The sequence below is a fragment of the Perognathus longimembris genome, chromosome 28 (genome assembly GCF_023159225.1).
Source record: "Perognathus longimembris pacificus isolate PPM17 chromosome 28, ASM2315922v1, whole genome shotgun sequence".
Classification (NCBI taxonomy): domain Eukaryota; kingdom Metazoa; phylum Chordata; class Mammalia; order Rodentia; family Heteromyidae; genus Perognathus; species Perognathus longimembris.
Genome location: NC_063188.1, coordinates 5,863,205 through 5,881,367, shown reverse-complemented (window position 1 = coordinate 5,881,367; position 18,163 = coordinate 5,863,205).

Here is an 18,163-nt window from a genome sequence, read left to right as displayed (position 1 = left end):
TAAAATCATGAATGAGACATGTATGTACATTCTCTGCACTCCTTTTCAATATAGTATTAGAACTCCTAGCTAGAGAAATAAGGCAAAATGCAAACATCAAGCAGATCTAAAAGTGGAAAGATGAAGTAAAGCTCTCCTTTGCAGATGACATGATCCTATATTTAAAGAACCCCATAGACTCCACTTCCAAGTTACTTCAGCTGATCCAAAACTTTGACAAAGTAGCAGGGTATAAAATTAACCCATTCCAGGTGTCGGGCACTAGTGGCTCACACCTGTAATCATAGCTACTGAGAAGGCTGAGATTTGAGGATAGCAGTTCAAAGCCAGCCCGGGCAGGAAAGTCCATGAGACTCTTATTTCCAATTAGCCACCAGAAAACTGGAAGTGGCACTATGGCTCAAGTGGTAGAGCTCTAGCCTTGAGCTGAAGAGCTCAGAGACAATTCCCAGGCCCAGAGTTCAAACACCATGACTGATAAAAAATGAACAAATAAAAGTAAATAAATAAATAAATAAAATTAACCTTAAAAAAATCAATAGCTTTTCTGTATGCCAAGAATGAGAAGAGCAAGGCTGAAATCAGGAAAGCAAATCCTTTTGTAATTGGCTCAAAAAGAAGAAACCCAAAACTAGGAATTATCTTAGCCAAAGAAGTGAAAGACTCTATTGCTGGGCTTCGCTCTACCCCCCTCCACGTGGGGGTCCTGGGCTTCTCTGCCTCTTCCGTGTGTGGTCCTCTGCCACCCTCTCACATCCCCCTGGCCAGTAGGGAAATAACTGCGGGAGCAGAGTCCACGGGTAGCCTCAGGTGGCGCGTAGTCGCGAGACCCCCATACCCGCCAAGGAAGACATGGGCGCGTAGGTGTCCCGGAGAACTCTCAAAGGATGTTCTGGTTTATTCAAGGGAGGGGCTAACAGTTTATGCCTCCAGAGGCGTGCAAAGGAGAGGGGCTACTGGATATTAACGATTGGCTAATGGGCTGTCCATCAGGTGATGTCACAGAACTTCCTCTATGCCCGGAGACCATAGCCCCTCAAGGACCGGGTTTCCACCATTACACACGTGGCCGAGCCGAGAGGCGGGGGTTGCTTTGCTTCTCTTCCAGTTGAAGCCGGAAGGTGGGAGGGGCTACCTCCCACACTGCCCCAGGGCTGGGGAAAGGGCAGCGTCTCAGGATCGCTCCCATTGCCCCTCCCCCTTCAAGGCCAAGCTGAATCCCCAACACTCCATGATGAAAACTTTGAAAATATGAAAAAGAAAGTTAAAGCAAAACTAAGGAAGTGGACAAACCTCCCATATTCATGGATTTGGAGGATTAACATCATGAAAACAGCAATGGCTATCTACAAATCCAATGCAAAACCCATTGGTATCCCAACGTCATTCTTTAATGAAATAGAGGAATCAATCAAAAAATTCATATGGAATAATAAAAGACCCTGAATAGAAAAAACAATCCTTAGCAAGAAGAACAGTGCTGGAGTAATATCAATATCAAACTCCAAACTCCATAACAAAGCTATAGTAATAAAAACAGCTTGGTACTGGTACAAGAACAGGGCTGAGGTCTAACAGAATGGAACTGAAGACCCAAAAATGAACCCACAGACTTATGGACATCTAATCTTTGATAAAGGACCAAAAAAAACACACACACACAAAAAAAAAAAAAACCCAGAATGAAATATAGACAGCCTCTTCAACCAATGTTGTTGGGAAAATTGGACAGAGAGCCAACTGCTCCCATTATGGGATTTTGAGTGTGAGAAGAGGACCAGGCCATTCAAGGAGGAAGTTTCTTTATTTTTTCTTTTTTGCGTCTTCATCCTGATTGTTTAAAGATGTTAAAGGACACATTAAGTCTCTCTTGTTGGGAAGTTTGAGAATCCTGCTTTAGCTTTGGGTGTTCATGCAAGGCTATTAGCTTATACCTTAGAGGCATATGCCAACTTACACCCTATGTCAGCCAAACAGCCCTGGCAGGCACAGGGGCAAAGGTCAACAATTTGTTTAGAGAGGACAGTTTCAGTTAAGAGAATCTGAACTGCTGAGAGGAAGAATGTAGTGACAGGGGCAAGACAAGAAGAAAGGCTTTGGATTAGGCAACCTCTGACCATTTACCATTCTGTTGGAGAAAGTTCATATCCTGCAATATTGAGGTGTCAAAAGTTCCATACAGGGACCTTCAATTGTGATTGTCCAATTTATACTGAGGCCAAATTTCTATGAAAAAACAGATAAGTTTCTTTGGTTTTAGATGCAGTTTGAAGCCCTGAACAGCTAGATTTTTTATGAGACAAGGCAAAGAGCTTTGAGCTAGAATGCACTGTTGTGACCCCATGTAGAGACAAGTGAGGAAAAGGATGAGAATCCAGAATCTGTATTATGGTGACTGGGAATAGTAGGTTAAGGCCAGTGAGATCCTCCACTGAGCAGCTGGGCATCCCCAAGAACCCATCAGCCAGACAGGTTCCCTGTGACCCAGCACTGGAACTTTTGCTCTCAAGGGCTCTTTGACAGGGAAACTGAAATCCTTACCTCACAATACCCAAAGGGAGGTGCTGCCAGGAGAAATGGCTGGTGGTAGTTGTAGGCAACCCAATGTCAAATGTTCTCCTGTCTGAATGTAGAGAGAGGAGAAAGAGGAGGGGGAGAAAGAGTGATTTCCAGTGGTCTTACAACTGAGTTTACCAGTCAAGTCAATATAAGAATAGGTCAGCACCTAACCCCCTTGCATGACAATCAGTGTGAACTGAGGGCTCCCAGGTGTGTTCTGGCCACCATTTAACCATAGTAAGCAGGAGGAACTGACTGGTTCTCAGAAAGCTGCTGTTTCAATAATGTTAAAAAGAGGAGAGAAAGGGAGAGGAGATGGGTGGAGTTCCCTTCAAGAATGGGAGACCTCCAGGGAACTCCAGCCTAGGTGTTGGAACCATCTGTTAGGAAACTGGGTCATGAGAGTATTAGAATAAATAAAGAGCAGAAAGTGAACACACAGACCAGATCAATTTTGTGGAAAGTTGAGGGACAGCATGGTGACCTGAGGAGAGTCAGGGGACATAAGGTATTAATGGGGGTAAGGGATGGAGGGACTTAAATAGAGTAATGGGTAGGGGCAAGGTCCCAGGTAGCTGGTGGGTTCAGAGTTTCCTGAGTTTATGGTGCTGATCTTGTTCAATCCTTTTGTTTGAACAAGGTGTCTATCACCTAAGAGGCTAGGGGAGTGGACTGTCATATTTAGATTAAGATACTGGGATAGAGATTGGGCTGAAGAGTAGTCAAAGGGACAAGCCATGAGAGCAATTTTGAATGATAAGAACAAGACAGATTCCCATCTGTGTTATTCTTCCCATAATAGTTAATATTAGAAAACCAGAAATAGTGAAAAGGATAATTAAAGTCCAATATATGTATCCATTTATATAATTAAATATAAGCCACAATATAGTTGAATTTCCTATACATTATACTTAGTGAAAGAAGCATGATTCTAAAGAACATATGAATGGCTCCATCTATATTAAATTTAAGGAAGCATAGAAATAATCTATGCTCTTAGAAGTCAGGATAGTTGAAAAGGTTTGGAAGATATTGACTTGCTGAAGTGTCACTGGAGTTTCAGGTCAAAGGCACCAGCTCTGGGGTTTTCCAGTATATTGTACTGAGCCACTTATCTTGATATGCCAGTCATAGAGGTAAGCAGTAGTGAAAGGCAGGAAATGATCTTTAGTCATCTCCTGAGATGCTCAGAAGAAAAGGCAAAAGGTGCAATGACCTAAGGTCTCTCTTCCACGAATTGATAGGAACTTTGTGGTTGTATAGAAAAAGGAAAGAAAAGCAAGCATCATGGGTGTCTGCATAGCTTAGATTTTCTGTAAGTAGAGAATCAGGCTACCTTGGATGATCAGGGACTTGTCTGAAACAAGAAACTTGCTGTTGCCTGCAGGGTTGTTTTGTATGCTTCTCCTAAGAAATTTAGTCATTAGACCTGTTGTTCAGAGAATCTAAAGGGACATAGAAAATGATGACTCAGGACTCAGAAGCTAAACAAACAAATTGTGGAGGCAAGATAGAGTCATAAATACAAAACAGTTTGTTCAGTGAATGGGATCTCCTCCTGAAAGTTAAGAGTAGCCTTATAGGATGCATGATTTATTTTTTGGCCTGCACTGTATATTAATGAGGAACTTGTATATCTGAAGCAGTTATTTTAACAAGCAAACTTTGTGCACTTGAGTCTATACTGAGAAGTAGAGAGGGACACAGATAAATGAACACATATTTTATGGAACATATCCATGGTAATTCTATAAAAGAGAAAGTTAGGACAGACAAGGCTTAATGAAAGATGAGACACTTTAATTATTAAAAATGGCTAGGGAGATTGGGGATATATCTCAGCAGTAGAACACTTGCTTAGCTTGCATGAGGCCCCGAGTTCTATCTCTACCCCAGAAAATGGAAAATAAGACAAAATAGATGCTTTTAAGAAGGATTTTGGGCTGGGAATATAGCCTAGTGGCAAGAGTGCCTGCCTCGGATACACGAGGCCCTAGGTTCGATTCCCCAGCACCACATATACAGAAAACGGCCAGAAGCGGCGCTGTGGCTCAAGTGGCAGAGTGCTAGCCTTGAGCGGGAAGAAGCCAGGGACAGTGCTCAGGCCCTGAGTCCAAGGCCCAGGACTGGCCAAAAAAAAAAAGAAAAAAAAAAGAAGGATTTCAATAGAGGAAGAATGTGAAGTAGAGATTTTATGGGATAAATGGAGATACAGGTAGAAACATAAAAGAGCATAAATCCTAGAAAGCTTTTATATATATCCTGAAAAATATTTTGCGCAAAAACTTTAAGGTAAGTGGGTTACATTGAAATAAAACCTGAAACACACTGGATTTTTAAATTAATCTATAACCTAAAACAAGAGGTAACTTTGTAAGCAAAATGTGAAAAGATTTTAGTAACCCTTCTACCCTATGATAGGTTACATTTTCCTATTCAACTTGAACTCAAAGAAGAGATGTTATGAAATATTTCAGTTTTAAATTAATTATAATAACTTGTTTAACTTGTCCTCACTAATTTCATTTTTCTTATGTTGATATCTAGTGGCGCTTTGGGGAAAGGGGATCGATTCACAGGTCTTAGAACAAGATTAAAACATCATTAGGCACACTTTAGAAATACATTGCTTCTCTCATCTTTAAAAATCCAAATAGGTATGTGTCTTTTTTGTATCTAAGTAACTCTGAATAAAGGAATGGACATAGCCTCAGTAGGTATTGTAATTAAGGTCCAGAGTGCACAGAAAAGCAATCATATAAATGTATATTTCAAGCTCTGTACCTTAGAAAAATAATGTTATTGGAAAACCTAGGATGGAGATACATACAGTATTTGATGATTTGCTAAATTTATTTTACTTCAATAACTAATAATATTATGGTTCGTTCATTACCTGAAATAGAGTGAAAGGACTAAATTGTATATATAGGAAAAACAATTTTAATGCCATGCAGATGTATGGCAAAGGGTCAATTTGAGAATTGATGGATCATAGGAGAGGTCATACTCTTGCCATTTTCTTAACTATTTTTCTATTTGCAGTTGTTTCTACCCTTCTTCCTCTATTATGCTAAATTTCAATTGATAACTTATTATGCTGACTTGTTTGATTCTTTTCCTTTTGGGTAGTGTAATATGGGTAGTATAATGTCTACATAAAATATTATACAGACATCTATCTTAAGTTGATGGCAATTTTATTTACAATCACATACAAAATCACAACATTTTACTGTTATAAAAGTTCATAAAACTTAATAATACCACCCTATGGAGCAAGTCTTTATTTAGCATGTGGGTCTTTGGGAGCATATCAAAATCATAGCAGGTTATATATCTATATCCATTTGTGGATTAGTGAGATTCCTTAATACAATTATGTGGAATCCTTTGTCAGGTAGCTCATATATTTCCTTTTTGCTAGATATCGTTACTGGCAAAATATTGTGCTTCTCTAGTGGTATCACGTTTTCTTAATTTTTAAAAATATATTTCATATCACCTCACATTCAACTCTGTATGTTTGATGAAGTAATCATCTGTTGTAGAATTTGTGAAATTTTTTCAGTGAAGAATGACCTTGATGTATTGTTAGGTGAAAAGTCAATTGCTGAGTGAAATGTAGTAATTTTAGTTTTGGAGAAGATGTAGTGGTGTTGTTTCCTTGAAGCTTTTTCTTAGTGGGTGTGAACATTAGCAAACATTGTAGCGCCCTTGTAGCCAAGGGCTACACAAAGGCTGTCTATATTGGTTGAAAGAGCTCTTGGAGTCCTCAATGATGAAAGACTTCAGTGTCATTCTGTTATGACAAAGGAGCTCCTTTTTGACTCGGGGTTGAGCATGTGGACATGCAGTTAGTGATTGTGGTGCTAATTTAGAGATCATGGTGACACCTACTGGCACCAGTGTGTAAGATATAACAGCTAAATAGCTAGAGTCTGGTGGGTGGATATGGATGGACTTACTAAATCTTCGAGGTCTGGAATGCCAGTAGTACTGATACCAAGGGTATAGGAACTTATTTAATAGCCATGATGTCAGGATCCAGAGCTCAAGTTCACAAAGCGACTATGGCTCCAGGGTCTTGAGAACAGGAGTGCTTGCTACTATTGTGTGTCTAGTCTGCAGAATATGGAGATGGAACTGGAGTCTTCAATGGCTGCGGTACATAAGATTACTGTTGGATTCTCTCTTAGTGGCTAAGAATGTTGTTGGTATCTTCACTTGTGCAGTTGTTCAGTCCTTCGAGATTTTTCATAGAGCAAGCCACTGCAGACTGTGGGAATGTCTACTGAATCACTGATACTGAAATTCTTTACTTTTCTTTTTTGTTCTTACCCATCTCCAGACACTTCAGCTATGCCAGTCTCTCTACAGAGTTGAGTGAAATATAACCATAGTTGACCCTCAAGTATTTTACCAATTGGCTGGAAAAGCTATTGCTGATCCTGCTGTCCTATTTCCCCAAGAAAGGAATGTGTAGGCTGTGGAGAGCCTTTTTGGTTTTGAGTCATGTCAGTTTGAGTGATGGGGTAATGCAAGCAAAATGAAATGCATAATTTTTCATATATATATATTTTCAATACAACTTCTTAACCTATGGAATCTCTCAAAGTGAAGTTGCCCATGGAGATTTGTTTCTGTCCCTTTTTTTACTTTTGGTGGGAAAACAAAGTGTCACTGTTTGGATATGCATTTCATTTATCTATTTTGAATATATTTTTATTATCTTTAAGTAATTGTACAAAAAAGTTGCCATCCAAGAAATCAGTTCATAAATACAATGCCTCTTGATCAATGTAATCTTTCTCATCATTCTCAATATGCATTTTAATTAATATTGTTCTCATATTTTGAACAGGTGCAATTTAAAGTCTGGTAAAGTATCTATTCAAACTATTGCATGATTTTGCATTCCATCTCATGTATCATAGAATTCACATTTTTTTTCAGATGGTAATTGATACTACATATTAGCAAAACTTTTATCTGCCTGTTAGGTAGCTAAAACAAGATTTGTAATTTAATGCTGTATTTCTTACTATAATTATTTTACTCATCTTTATAAAATAAAATGTTAAGATTGTATTTTCTTTCTTGATGCACTATTTGAAATTTCATTTCCAAACCTCTTAGATAGGTATTGATCATATCAGCCTTTCATTTCTAACCACTGTAAACTATTAGAATGATATTTTCTTTATCATTGAAGTCATTGTCAGTTAAGAGCTGACATTCCTTTTGTTGTGTATTGAAGAGTGGTTTTTATTCTCCTGCCAACATTTATTATCATCTTTTCTGTAAATACCTTGCAGTTGGAGAAATTGATCCATACCTAGCATTCTTTTTTAATACTAAGAATGTCAGTGCTGACAGGCAACAAGAATACATGAAGGAATATATTTTTTGATGGAATGAAGCTTTATAGAGATAGCAAGGTAGCTTCAAAAAGGTCAGGAAATGGATTGAGAGAATCAGGAGGAAGGATAGTCTGACTTTGTATAGTTAAGGGCTTGGGGTATGGTGAAGATTTCAGTGCGTGGGTTAAGTCCTTGTCAATGTCAAAGGAGGCAGCACTCAGATTTTACTTTCCCATTTATTATATAAGAAATTGAGGATAAATGCTTGAAAATCATCAGCAAACATCAAAAATGAATCCAGATTCTTTCTTGCATCCTTTATAACATATTTCGATGCTCATTTGAATACCCATTGTTCTTCTGGATTGTATCTGGAGTCCCTGAGAGGAGGATGCCTCAATCAGTGCCTAAAGGCAGATGTGATCAGTCTAAATGATGCCATTTCTTTGCCAGTAGTGGATATAGAAGCTAAGTATAAATTATATATGGAAGTCTATAAAGTAATCCTTACTATGGTGAATCTGTATGTAACCAAACCTCCACTTATATAACATGTGAGGAGAGCCTTTTGTCTGTTGAGGGACATCTGGGCTGATTCCACACCTTGAATATAGTGAGTAGTGCTGCAATAAACATGGTTGTGTTGGTGGGTTTACTATATCCTTATTTGTAATCTTTTGGGTAAGTGTTTAGGAGTGATATTGCTGGATCATAGAGTAGTTATATGCTTAATTGATTGAGGAACCTCTCCACTGATTTCCTGAGTGGTTTAACAAGTGGTTTAACATATATATATATATATATATATATATATATATATAGTATATAATATATATATACACAAGGGAATTTGTCTCATCCATTAGAAAGAACAATATTATGCCATTTGTAAAGAAATTGAAAGACCTGGAAAAAGTTATGTAAAGTGAAATAAGTCAGGCCCAGAGAGACAAGGGACCTACGTTCTTCCATAAGCTAGATTTAGCGTACAATCTCATAAGTAAATCTGTTGGGTTCTATGGAAATGTATACAAATGGATTAACTGAAATATGGTAAATTCAAGGGAGATCTCAAATGGTGTAATTCCTTATAAAGACAAAGGCAAGTTTCCGCTAAATTAAATACTAGGAAGTAGGTATTTGAAAATGATGGGTGAGGTCAAGGGGGGAGGAGTAGAAAAATGAAGAGGACACGAGTGGGAAAATTCAGTCTAGAATCTAATGTATATCAGTCAAGAAGAGGGAAGGAAGGGCTGAAGAGGGGAGGAATGGGTGAGAATGATGAAAGGGTCACATTTATCAGGATATATCGTTGTAGTCATAAACTCTTTTGTTAAATGACAGCTCCTTTTTAGTCCTAAACTGTTTGGTTACATGACAACTCCTTTGTACAACTACCCCAAGACAATAGTAAAACAACTTTCAAAAATTATGCAGGGAGAGATTTAATTTATAAATATTAATTTATGTGCTGTAGTAATATATAAAATTATTCCTAAGCATACTCACTTCTACAGGAAGTATAATATTGTTCAATATAATTAAAACTTCTGGTCATAAAAGACAACTTATTGGTATATCACATTGACTATCAATGCCTAAATTTCTGGAGGTAAAAAGAGATAGTACATGATACTTTGAGAAATAGCATTTCCTAGTGGTGTGTTCTTTTAAAATATTTGCAAATGTATATCTGTGGAAATAATATTCATTCTAGGCACTTCTATTGTCCAGGTTTATTTTATGAGACACTATGATGAAAAGCTACCACCAAATTGTTGATATCCTAAGAATACCCTAGTTTGGTCTCAGTGTGCTATTGCCTAGCAATCTGTGTAATTTATCATGCTCAGTGATCACTTATTTCTGATTGGTTAAAAAGGAGTTCAAGACAAAGGCAAGATGGTGACAGTGCCACACTGAAGCTCACTAGGTGTCTTGGACCACACAGTAATTTAGGGTCGCAGGACACATTTTACTTCAAGAGCCCCACACCGTGCAATCTGTACGCAGATAAAACTTTAGCTTACTACAGAAGAAATAACTTACCAAAAAGAAGACAACACAACAGAAAACCATGAAACAGGTAGCGGATGTCTGTGGTCCCGCGGCAGCGCTCCGTGGTCCATGCTGCCTCAGGTCGTGTGGGGAGACCCTGCGGGGAAACACGGTTGGACCACGATCAAGCAAGCACCAGCCAGAGCATCATTCAAAAACCCGAAGGAAACCCCCAGCACCAGACCTGCAGGAAGTAAGCAAGGGGAGCAGCAAAGCTCCCAGAGTCCACCAGCCTAGTCCCGTGATGAGTCCGCACACAAGCACATTCGGAAGACCCCATGCCGCCCAGCCGGTGCGCCAGGCCACTCCAGGGCTCCACTCCACAGAGCGAGCCCACAGGGGCCTCTCTGCCCATCACGATGCCGCTGTTGCTGCTTGCATGACCCCCAACTACGAGCTCACCACATCGAGCCAGCAAGCGCAGGGAGATCTGCGCTACCGAGTGGGTCCCCAGGAGCCACTACACCTGCAACCACTCAGGCCATTCTGTGTCGCTATTGCTACTGCTGGCACGGAAGCTATCGGCAACGTCACTCATAAAAATAAATTAATAATGAAGAAAAATAAATTAATAAAATGTGTTCAAATATATTGAAATTTGTGAAATTTGCCAGTTTTTTTAAGATTACAGTCAACCTCCAAGTACACATTTCTCAAAATTGGAAGTTGTCCTTAGAAATAACATAAAAGTGAAAGCTTTGGATGGAGAGTTGAGGGGAGGGAAAGCAAGAGAAAAACTAGGGAGAGGGTAGCCATGTTCCACAAGAAATGTACTCATTACCTTATGTATGTAACTGTAACCCCCCTGTACATCACCTTGACAATAAAATTAAATTAGAAAATAAATACTTATTACGTATTTAAAAAGTGAAAGTTTATTACTATACAGCTAAGAAGAGAGATACAGGAGGGGCCTAGATAGATATAGAATATGATTCTTTTCTAGCTCCTTCAATGTAATTGAACAAATAGCACACACTAAAAACCATGGATGATAACATTGTAAAACCAGATTCTATATGGTATGCATGTGTGTGTTTGTCTGTGTATAGTACTAGGAAATGAAGAAGGAAAAATATGGTCTAAATACTTTACATACAAGTGTGAAAATGGAACAACAAAGCTGGTTGAGATTAGTTGGAAAGTGGGGAAGGCAGAGAATCTGAGTCTGATCAAGATACATGTTGGATGCATATATGAACATGTCAACATGAAACCCCTTCATAAAATTAGTTTATGCTGATAGAAAAGATGAAATCATTTTGACAATGAAAGATGATTAGATTTAGCCACACTTTCTGTTTTCTGTTGGTTTGCTTTTGATCAATATCATGCCTGCATATTAGCCTCTACAAATTGCTAGGTGAGACAAGTTGCTCCATAATTTAATGCAGTTAAAATTGTGCACCTCTTTGGGGATGAGATGGTTTGAATCTCTGAGCCTTAGTCCTTGCTCCAGGGGGCTTTGCTAAGTTTCTCTTCCTTTTGTTCTCTCAATTAAGATTCTAATCATCTATATTTTCTTTTGTGGTTCACTATCAATATCTCCATTGTTTTCTGTTGAATTACTTATGAACTTTCCTATACTTCGTTCCAAATAAAATCAGTGTTTTTTCAAAGATCTGTGGAATTCTCTTTGTTTTTGTGAACTGTTTTCTTTGTAACAGAACTTGTGGCCCACCATACCAGAAACAGGAACAAGGACAATGCTTTGCACTCTTCATCTAGAGTGGAAACTTTGTCTGTCAGTGATGAAACTGAAATGTGAATGTTCATGCTGGTTGCTTCACTTTGTTATTTCTTTTTTGAATAATTATTTATTGTCAAAATGATGTACACAGACGTTACAGATTCATATGTAAGGCAGTGGGTACATTTCTTGTACAATTTGTTACCTCCTCCCTCATTTCCCCCCTTTTCCTCTCCCCCTCCCCCATGAGTTGTTCAGTTGGTTTACACCACATGGTTTTGTAAGTATTGCTTTTGGAGTCATTTGTCTTTTTATCCTTTGTCTCTCAATTTTGATATTCCCTTTCCCTTCCCTAGTTCTAATATCAGTTTAAACAACAACGTTTTCCCAAGTCCTTCCATTTCTTTACATTGTGTATATGTACCACATTTTCTTGATCCACTCATCTACTGAGGGACATCTGCATTGGTTCCATATTATAGCTATGATAAATTATGCTGTGATAAACATGGTTGTGCTATGGCTTTGGTGTGGTCTTGATTGTAATCTTTTGTGTAGATGCCCAAAAGTGGGGCTACTGGGTCATAGGGGAGCTCTGTGTTTAGTCTTTTGAGGAACCTCCATACTGCTTTCCAGAGTGGTTGAACAAATTTACACTCCCACCAAGTGTATTAGGGTTCCCTTTTGGCCAAACCCCTCCAGCATCTGTTATTAGTTTTCTTGATAATCGATATTCTTACTGGGGTGAGGTGGAATCTAATGTTTTGATTTGCATTTCTTTTATGGCCAGTGAGCCAGACCCAAAGAAACATAAATTCTATGGTTGCCTTCAAATGGAATAATTAGTACAGGTCTAGGATACTCCTAGCAGAAGATCACAATGATCACAATAGCTCAATAGCTATGTACATATGAACGCATAAGATGATGCTAAGAGAAATGAACTCCAAATTATGGAAAAAAGTGGTATATCGTTGTTATTTCTCAACATACCATGTGAAATTCTGCCTTTTTATTTTGTCTTTCTTCCCCATGGTTTTATCTCTGATGTCACTGTAACTGATTTTGGTACCCTGGGTATTGTACATACCCTTATTGGAACTAGGGAAGGGAAGGGGAACATAAAAATGGAGAGACAAAAGATGAACCAATGCAACAGCAATACTTACAAAGCTGTACGCTGTAAACCAACTGTACAACTCATGGGGGGATAGAATTGGTGAGGGAGCAGGCGGGGGGAAATGAGGGAGGAGGTACAAGTTGGATAAGGAATATATGCACTGCCTTACGTTTGAAACTCTAATCTCTCTGTATATCACATTGAAAATAAATTTTTAAAAAACCTTTATAGTCAGCTGTAGGAGGGGCAAGTCTCAGTATTCTCAGCCTGACTTAATTGGGAGTAGAACCTCTACTTTGCAAATTACAAATAGTAAGAGAAGAGTGCCCCTGTCTTGTAGGTTACTTTTAAAACAAAGAGTTCTGTCATATTAATTCCAGATGTCATCAAATGTAATATTTTGAATTATATGTTGACTTTTAGTGAAACAGAACCATAATAAAATTTAGATTTCATAAAGTTTAAAACATTTAACCCAAAAGCAAGTAAATAAGACTTTGTGAATAAGTGAACCCTTGCTGTGATAACTTTAGCAGTATTACTATATAGTTATTGAAGGAACAAAACAAACAGTTTTACTTCTGAAAATAATTTGAATTACATTCAATTATGTTTTTTCATGTACTTTAAAATAGTTGTGCCTATGTATAATGACTGCTCATGTTTTTATCAAAGAATTGTCCCATTAACTTAGTTGTTTTTAATCTACATTTACTTGAACGCAGTTATACTGTTCTTAATTACATATAGTGTAAAATATGCTACTCTTCCAAAACACCATTTAAAATGTCTTTTTCTAATAATCTGGAGAAACAGTTCATGCTTTCTCTCCCCCAATATCTCTCTCTTTCTGTATCACATTTCTGTTTTATTTTTCATACATACAGAAAAATTTTATCCCTTTTTTCGTATACTTCATGACCAGATAAGAGAAATGTATAAAAAAAAGGGCTAAAATATTATATAATACAATAAATTTTCTGGAACACTCATGACTCACCAGGTATTTATTCCATTCCTCTGACAACTCTGGAGAAAAATTGAGATATTATTATCCATACTTTACAATAAGTGTCAGTAAAGTTATGATAGACTATACAACTGGTAAGAGATTTAAATGTATGTGATACAGTTCAGATTCCACATTCCTAGCAATGGTATGCTATGAGGAAATATGAGACTAAGAGGAAGAAAGAAATTCACTGTGTTCTGACTATGTCTAGTATTTTCGCAGCTTCTGCAAGTACACTCTTCCCTGCCAATAGTGTAACAGGATATTTAATAGGTTGAGATCTCTTCTGGATGGACTCCAATGGAAATCTACCTAGGAGCAGAGAGCTGGAGGGAAGCTTGTGTGTATTTGTTCCCAGGGTCTTAAAGTTTGATATTTTCTGCCCCTACTGATTCTGTTTTCATTCCAGTTGGCTCTTCTACCCCTCTTAGATGGCTGTCTTCATTCACCAACCCACTGATGAATCACAATTGTGCCTCTTTTCACAATCCCCAAAGCTCACAAACCAATATACATTTGAACGAGCTTCTATCAGCCTGTACACATACATTCCAGAAACTATTCCTGGGCAAGATGAATGAAATTGTTCTTTGTTGCTATGACAAGTTTACTGGCAGCCAAAACTTCCCTATCCCATTTAGAAACAGAGAGATGAAGATACTAACATCTATATAAGTACAAAAGTTAACTAATTTTATGTTACATGCCCTTGAGGTACTCAGGCCTCTTGCCAGCTTAATTTCCATCATCTTTCCTCAACCTCAGTGCCTTACAATTTTTGCCAAAGTAGCTTGGTCAACTCTAGGATCCCATACTATGATCAAGATAAGTGACTGTATAAATTAAGAGTGGAACCTTTAGTAGACACAATGAAAGCTCAACAATCCCACAACCTAAGGGGATGGTTCATACCTACTGTGTCAACTGTGCATACATTAATGAATGAAAGTACTCCTTGGAAGCAAAAATCCCTATTTCTACATTGACATACTATTAAGCCCTGTCCACAAAGGGATCTTTTTTTGCCTTTTGAAGCGTTTTCTACAAGAAAGTCATTAACCAATGAAGGTTTCCTAAATATTATCTCAAAGACATTTGCATTTCAATGTTTTCTTCTGTAAAATGATACTATCTTAACTAAATCTCAACAATGAATCTCAGGGTTTGCAAATCTGACTAGAGATCTCACCTTGAATATATTCTTTTCTTCAATTCACTTATTCACCTTTACTTTCTTTACAACTGCTTAATACACATCTACATGCATATATGTTCAACATGTATATATGCTTAGATATAAGTGCATATGGAAAAATATATTTGTTTAAAACTGTAATTGTATTTACATTTTGTAACCAGAAAGTGAACCTAAATTCTTGAAATAAATTTAATAAAAAAATCTCTTTGAAAGGGAACTAGTTGAAGTTTAAACAAGCTTTACATTATTTTTAGTCTAAATTATTTAAGATGGTGCATGCTTTATGTCATACTTGTAAGAGTGTTTAAAAACAATAACCAATTATGACATTTATAAAATTGATAACTCAGCAATAATTTACCAATTGAAAATATCTTCACTAAATGAGATCATCTTTACCCATGTCAAAGTAAAATCATTCAAATAGCTATACTATCAGAGTTCAAGAGCTCACATAAAAGTAGCACAAAGCTATGTAAAAAGTTGTCATAAGTATATTTATTGCTAAAATATTTACAAACTTTATAATTTTCAAATATTTTCAAATCTATTATCTCATTTGATACTCATAGCAATGAAAAAGAAAATTTTACATTTATTAATAGGATAGAAAAATTTAGAGGGTGAATCCTGCCTCTTCATTGCTATCTGGTCAGTTAAACAAATACACATTTTATTTTTTTTAAGTCAAGGTTCTATATTCCTAGTGCTGTTCAGAGTGCAGCAGATAATTACTGTTTATTAAATGTGCTGAGTGAATTAATTAGACTTCCATTAGGTGGAAACCCCCATAATAGGTTTGTTTTCCCTGCCCAGCACACCCATAGGCACTTGAAGGTGGGTATAGTTCATTAATGAAGCAAGGTTCTCAGTGAGCAAAAAAGTTCTAAGTGAACAAAAAAGTGACTGTTAGATTTAAAAAAATATTAGTTGATGGTTTATATTCACACTACTTGCTTATCACCTGTGGGCTCTCTCTCTCTACTTCCCCTCGCTTGGGGGGGGAAGGGGCTTGTCCGCCCCTTCCTGGGTGGTCCTTTATCGCTCTCTCAGGAGCAATAGCCACGGGTAGCCTCGGTGGCGTGTGGTCGCAGGGTGCCCCAAAGCCGCCAAGAACGACACGGACGCGTGGGTCCCTGGAGAAAACCTCTAGGGCTTCTGTTTATTCAAATGAGGAGCCTCCCAGATATACCCTAAAGGCGGGCACAAGAGAGGGGCCCCTGATTGGTCCCAAGGGGCTGTCCCTCAAGTGACGTCAGACTTCCTTCTCTTCCGGTTAAATACAGGAAGGGGAGGGACAGGCTGAGGTCAGCTGTGGCCCCTTAAAGGTGCAGCTGACCCCAACAATCACCCTAACCACTTATGCTCATTCATGGGCTTCAAGTACTCAGGCTGGATGGGCTTCTGCGGGAGGACTGGGCTCCAGTGCTCTGTAGAAAATACTTATAGGTTTTAAAAGCTATTGCTAAGAGAGTGATTGTAACATAGTAACATAAACTGTATATTACTTTGGGCTTTCTGAATTATTTTTCATTCTGTGTAATGTTCACTGATTTGTACGAGGATATTCAATGATTATTCTAAGCTTCTTCATAAAGTTATTGCTCCTGGACTTAGTCTATTATCTCAGGACCAGATTTAGCAATTTTTTGCTTTCTAATCTGAACACCATGCATTGAGCCTTATATACTGACTGATTTCTCTCCTCACAATTATGTTGTTAGTCTAATTTTGAAGCAAGATTTTCCATCAGGGAATATAGACTTAAACCCATTTATTCAGCTTAGTACTATTTTCCAGGTGTGGCAGCAAGGTAAGTGCACTTCTCAGGTCTCCCTTCAAGAAAACTTGCACTTGGGAGCACAGTAGATTACAGCTTCCAACTGCTGCATCTTTGCTTTCACCATAGCTCTTGCTTCTTGGCTACATTTTCTATGGGTTGTTCCCAGCTAAACACTGAACCTCTGCTCTGATGTAGTACTTTCAATACTACCCTTTATATAGAGCTGTTTATTTGGCCAGATTAAGTGTTTCTCATCATACCCTGCTCTTACAAAACTGCACCACCGCACTAGACCTGGCTTGAGTGTTTAAATGCTTGCCTAACATGCTCTCAACCATTGGGTCAATCTTTAGCACTGCAGGCAACTGTACCTCATTCTAATTTTTTTCCTACTTATTCTTGCTTCTTCCCTGCTTATCAATATAATTTTTCTCAGTCTTACCCTCTTGCTGCTGGTGATTATCAGAGGATCTGGTTGGTACCAGGGGTTTCAGGAGATTCCACAGAAAAAATAAATATAATAAAATGTGTTTTAGGGTGACCCAGCTCGAAGGAACAACACTTTCCCATGTGAAATATGAGGTAAGAATAATCCCTAATAAATCTTAAGACCCTAGTTATAGAAGATTTCAGCAGTAATAAACTGAAACGTATTAATAGAGAAAAGTACATTTGCAGGAGTGAAGAACTCTGCATTTGAAAATCTGGTGGATAGCAGGTCAATATCTGTACTCAAGAGTAGGCTTAGCTGATTATCGTTAAGCTGCATTGCTACCTTGTAAATGAAAGCTAAAGCCAGAGTGGTTGAGAAATACCTAGGAGGTGAGAACTAGGGAATTGTTCAATAATTTACTACAAAGACAAACTTTTCTGATGCAGTACAAACAGAGTTGATGATGCTTGGGATTTAAACTCTGAGCACTCCATATACTTACTGCTCTTCGATTTTCCCATTGCTAGATTATTATGTTAACTTCAGGGTCCTGGTAGAAAAACTTGGGGCCCTGAAATATAAAGGGAGGATATCTTGGTGGATTCCACTAAGATTTTTTTTAATGTGAAAATATCCATGAAAACACACAGCTTATGGAAGTGATACAGGGCTTATTAATATAATTTGACAAATGCTACCATAAGGAAAGGCACTATACAGTTCTGTTTCACAGAAATGGAAACCCTTCATGAATAAGGCCCCACCTATGTTTTTTGCTGCTAAATCCAAAACTAGGATTAAGTCCTGGGAAAACCAGAATAGGAAAAATTGTTTGAATAAGTGTCCCCCAAATTTTGATGTACTAAAAGCTTCTTTACTAACCTGTTACCCTGTAGGGAATTGGAACCTTTATGATTTAGGATGCAGTGAAAAGAATTTAAATA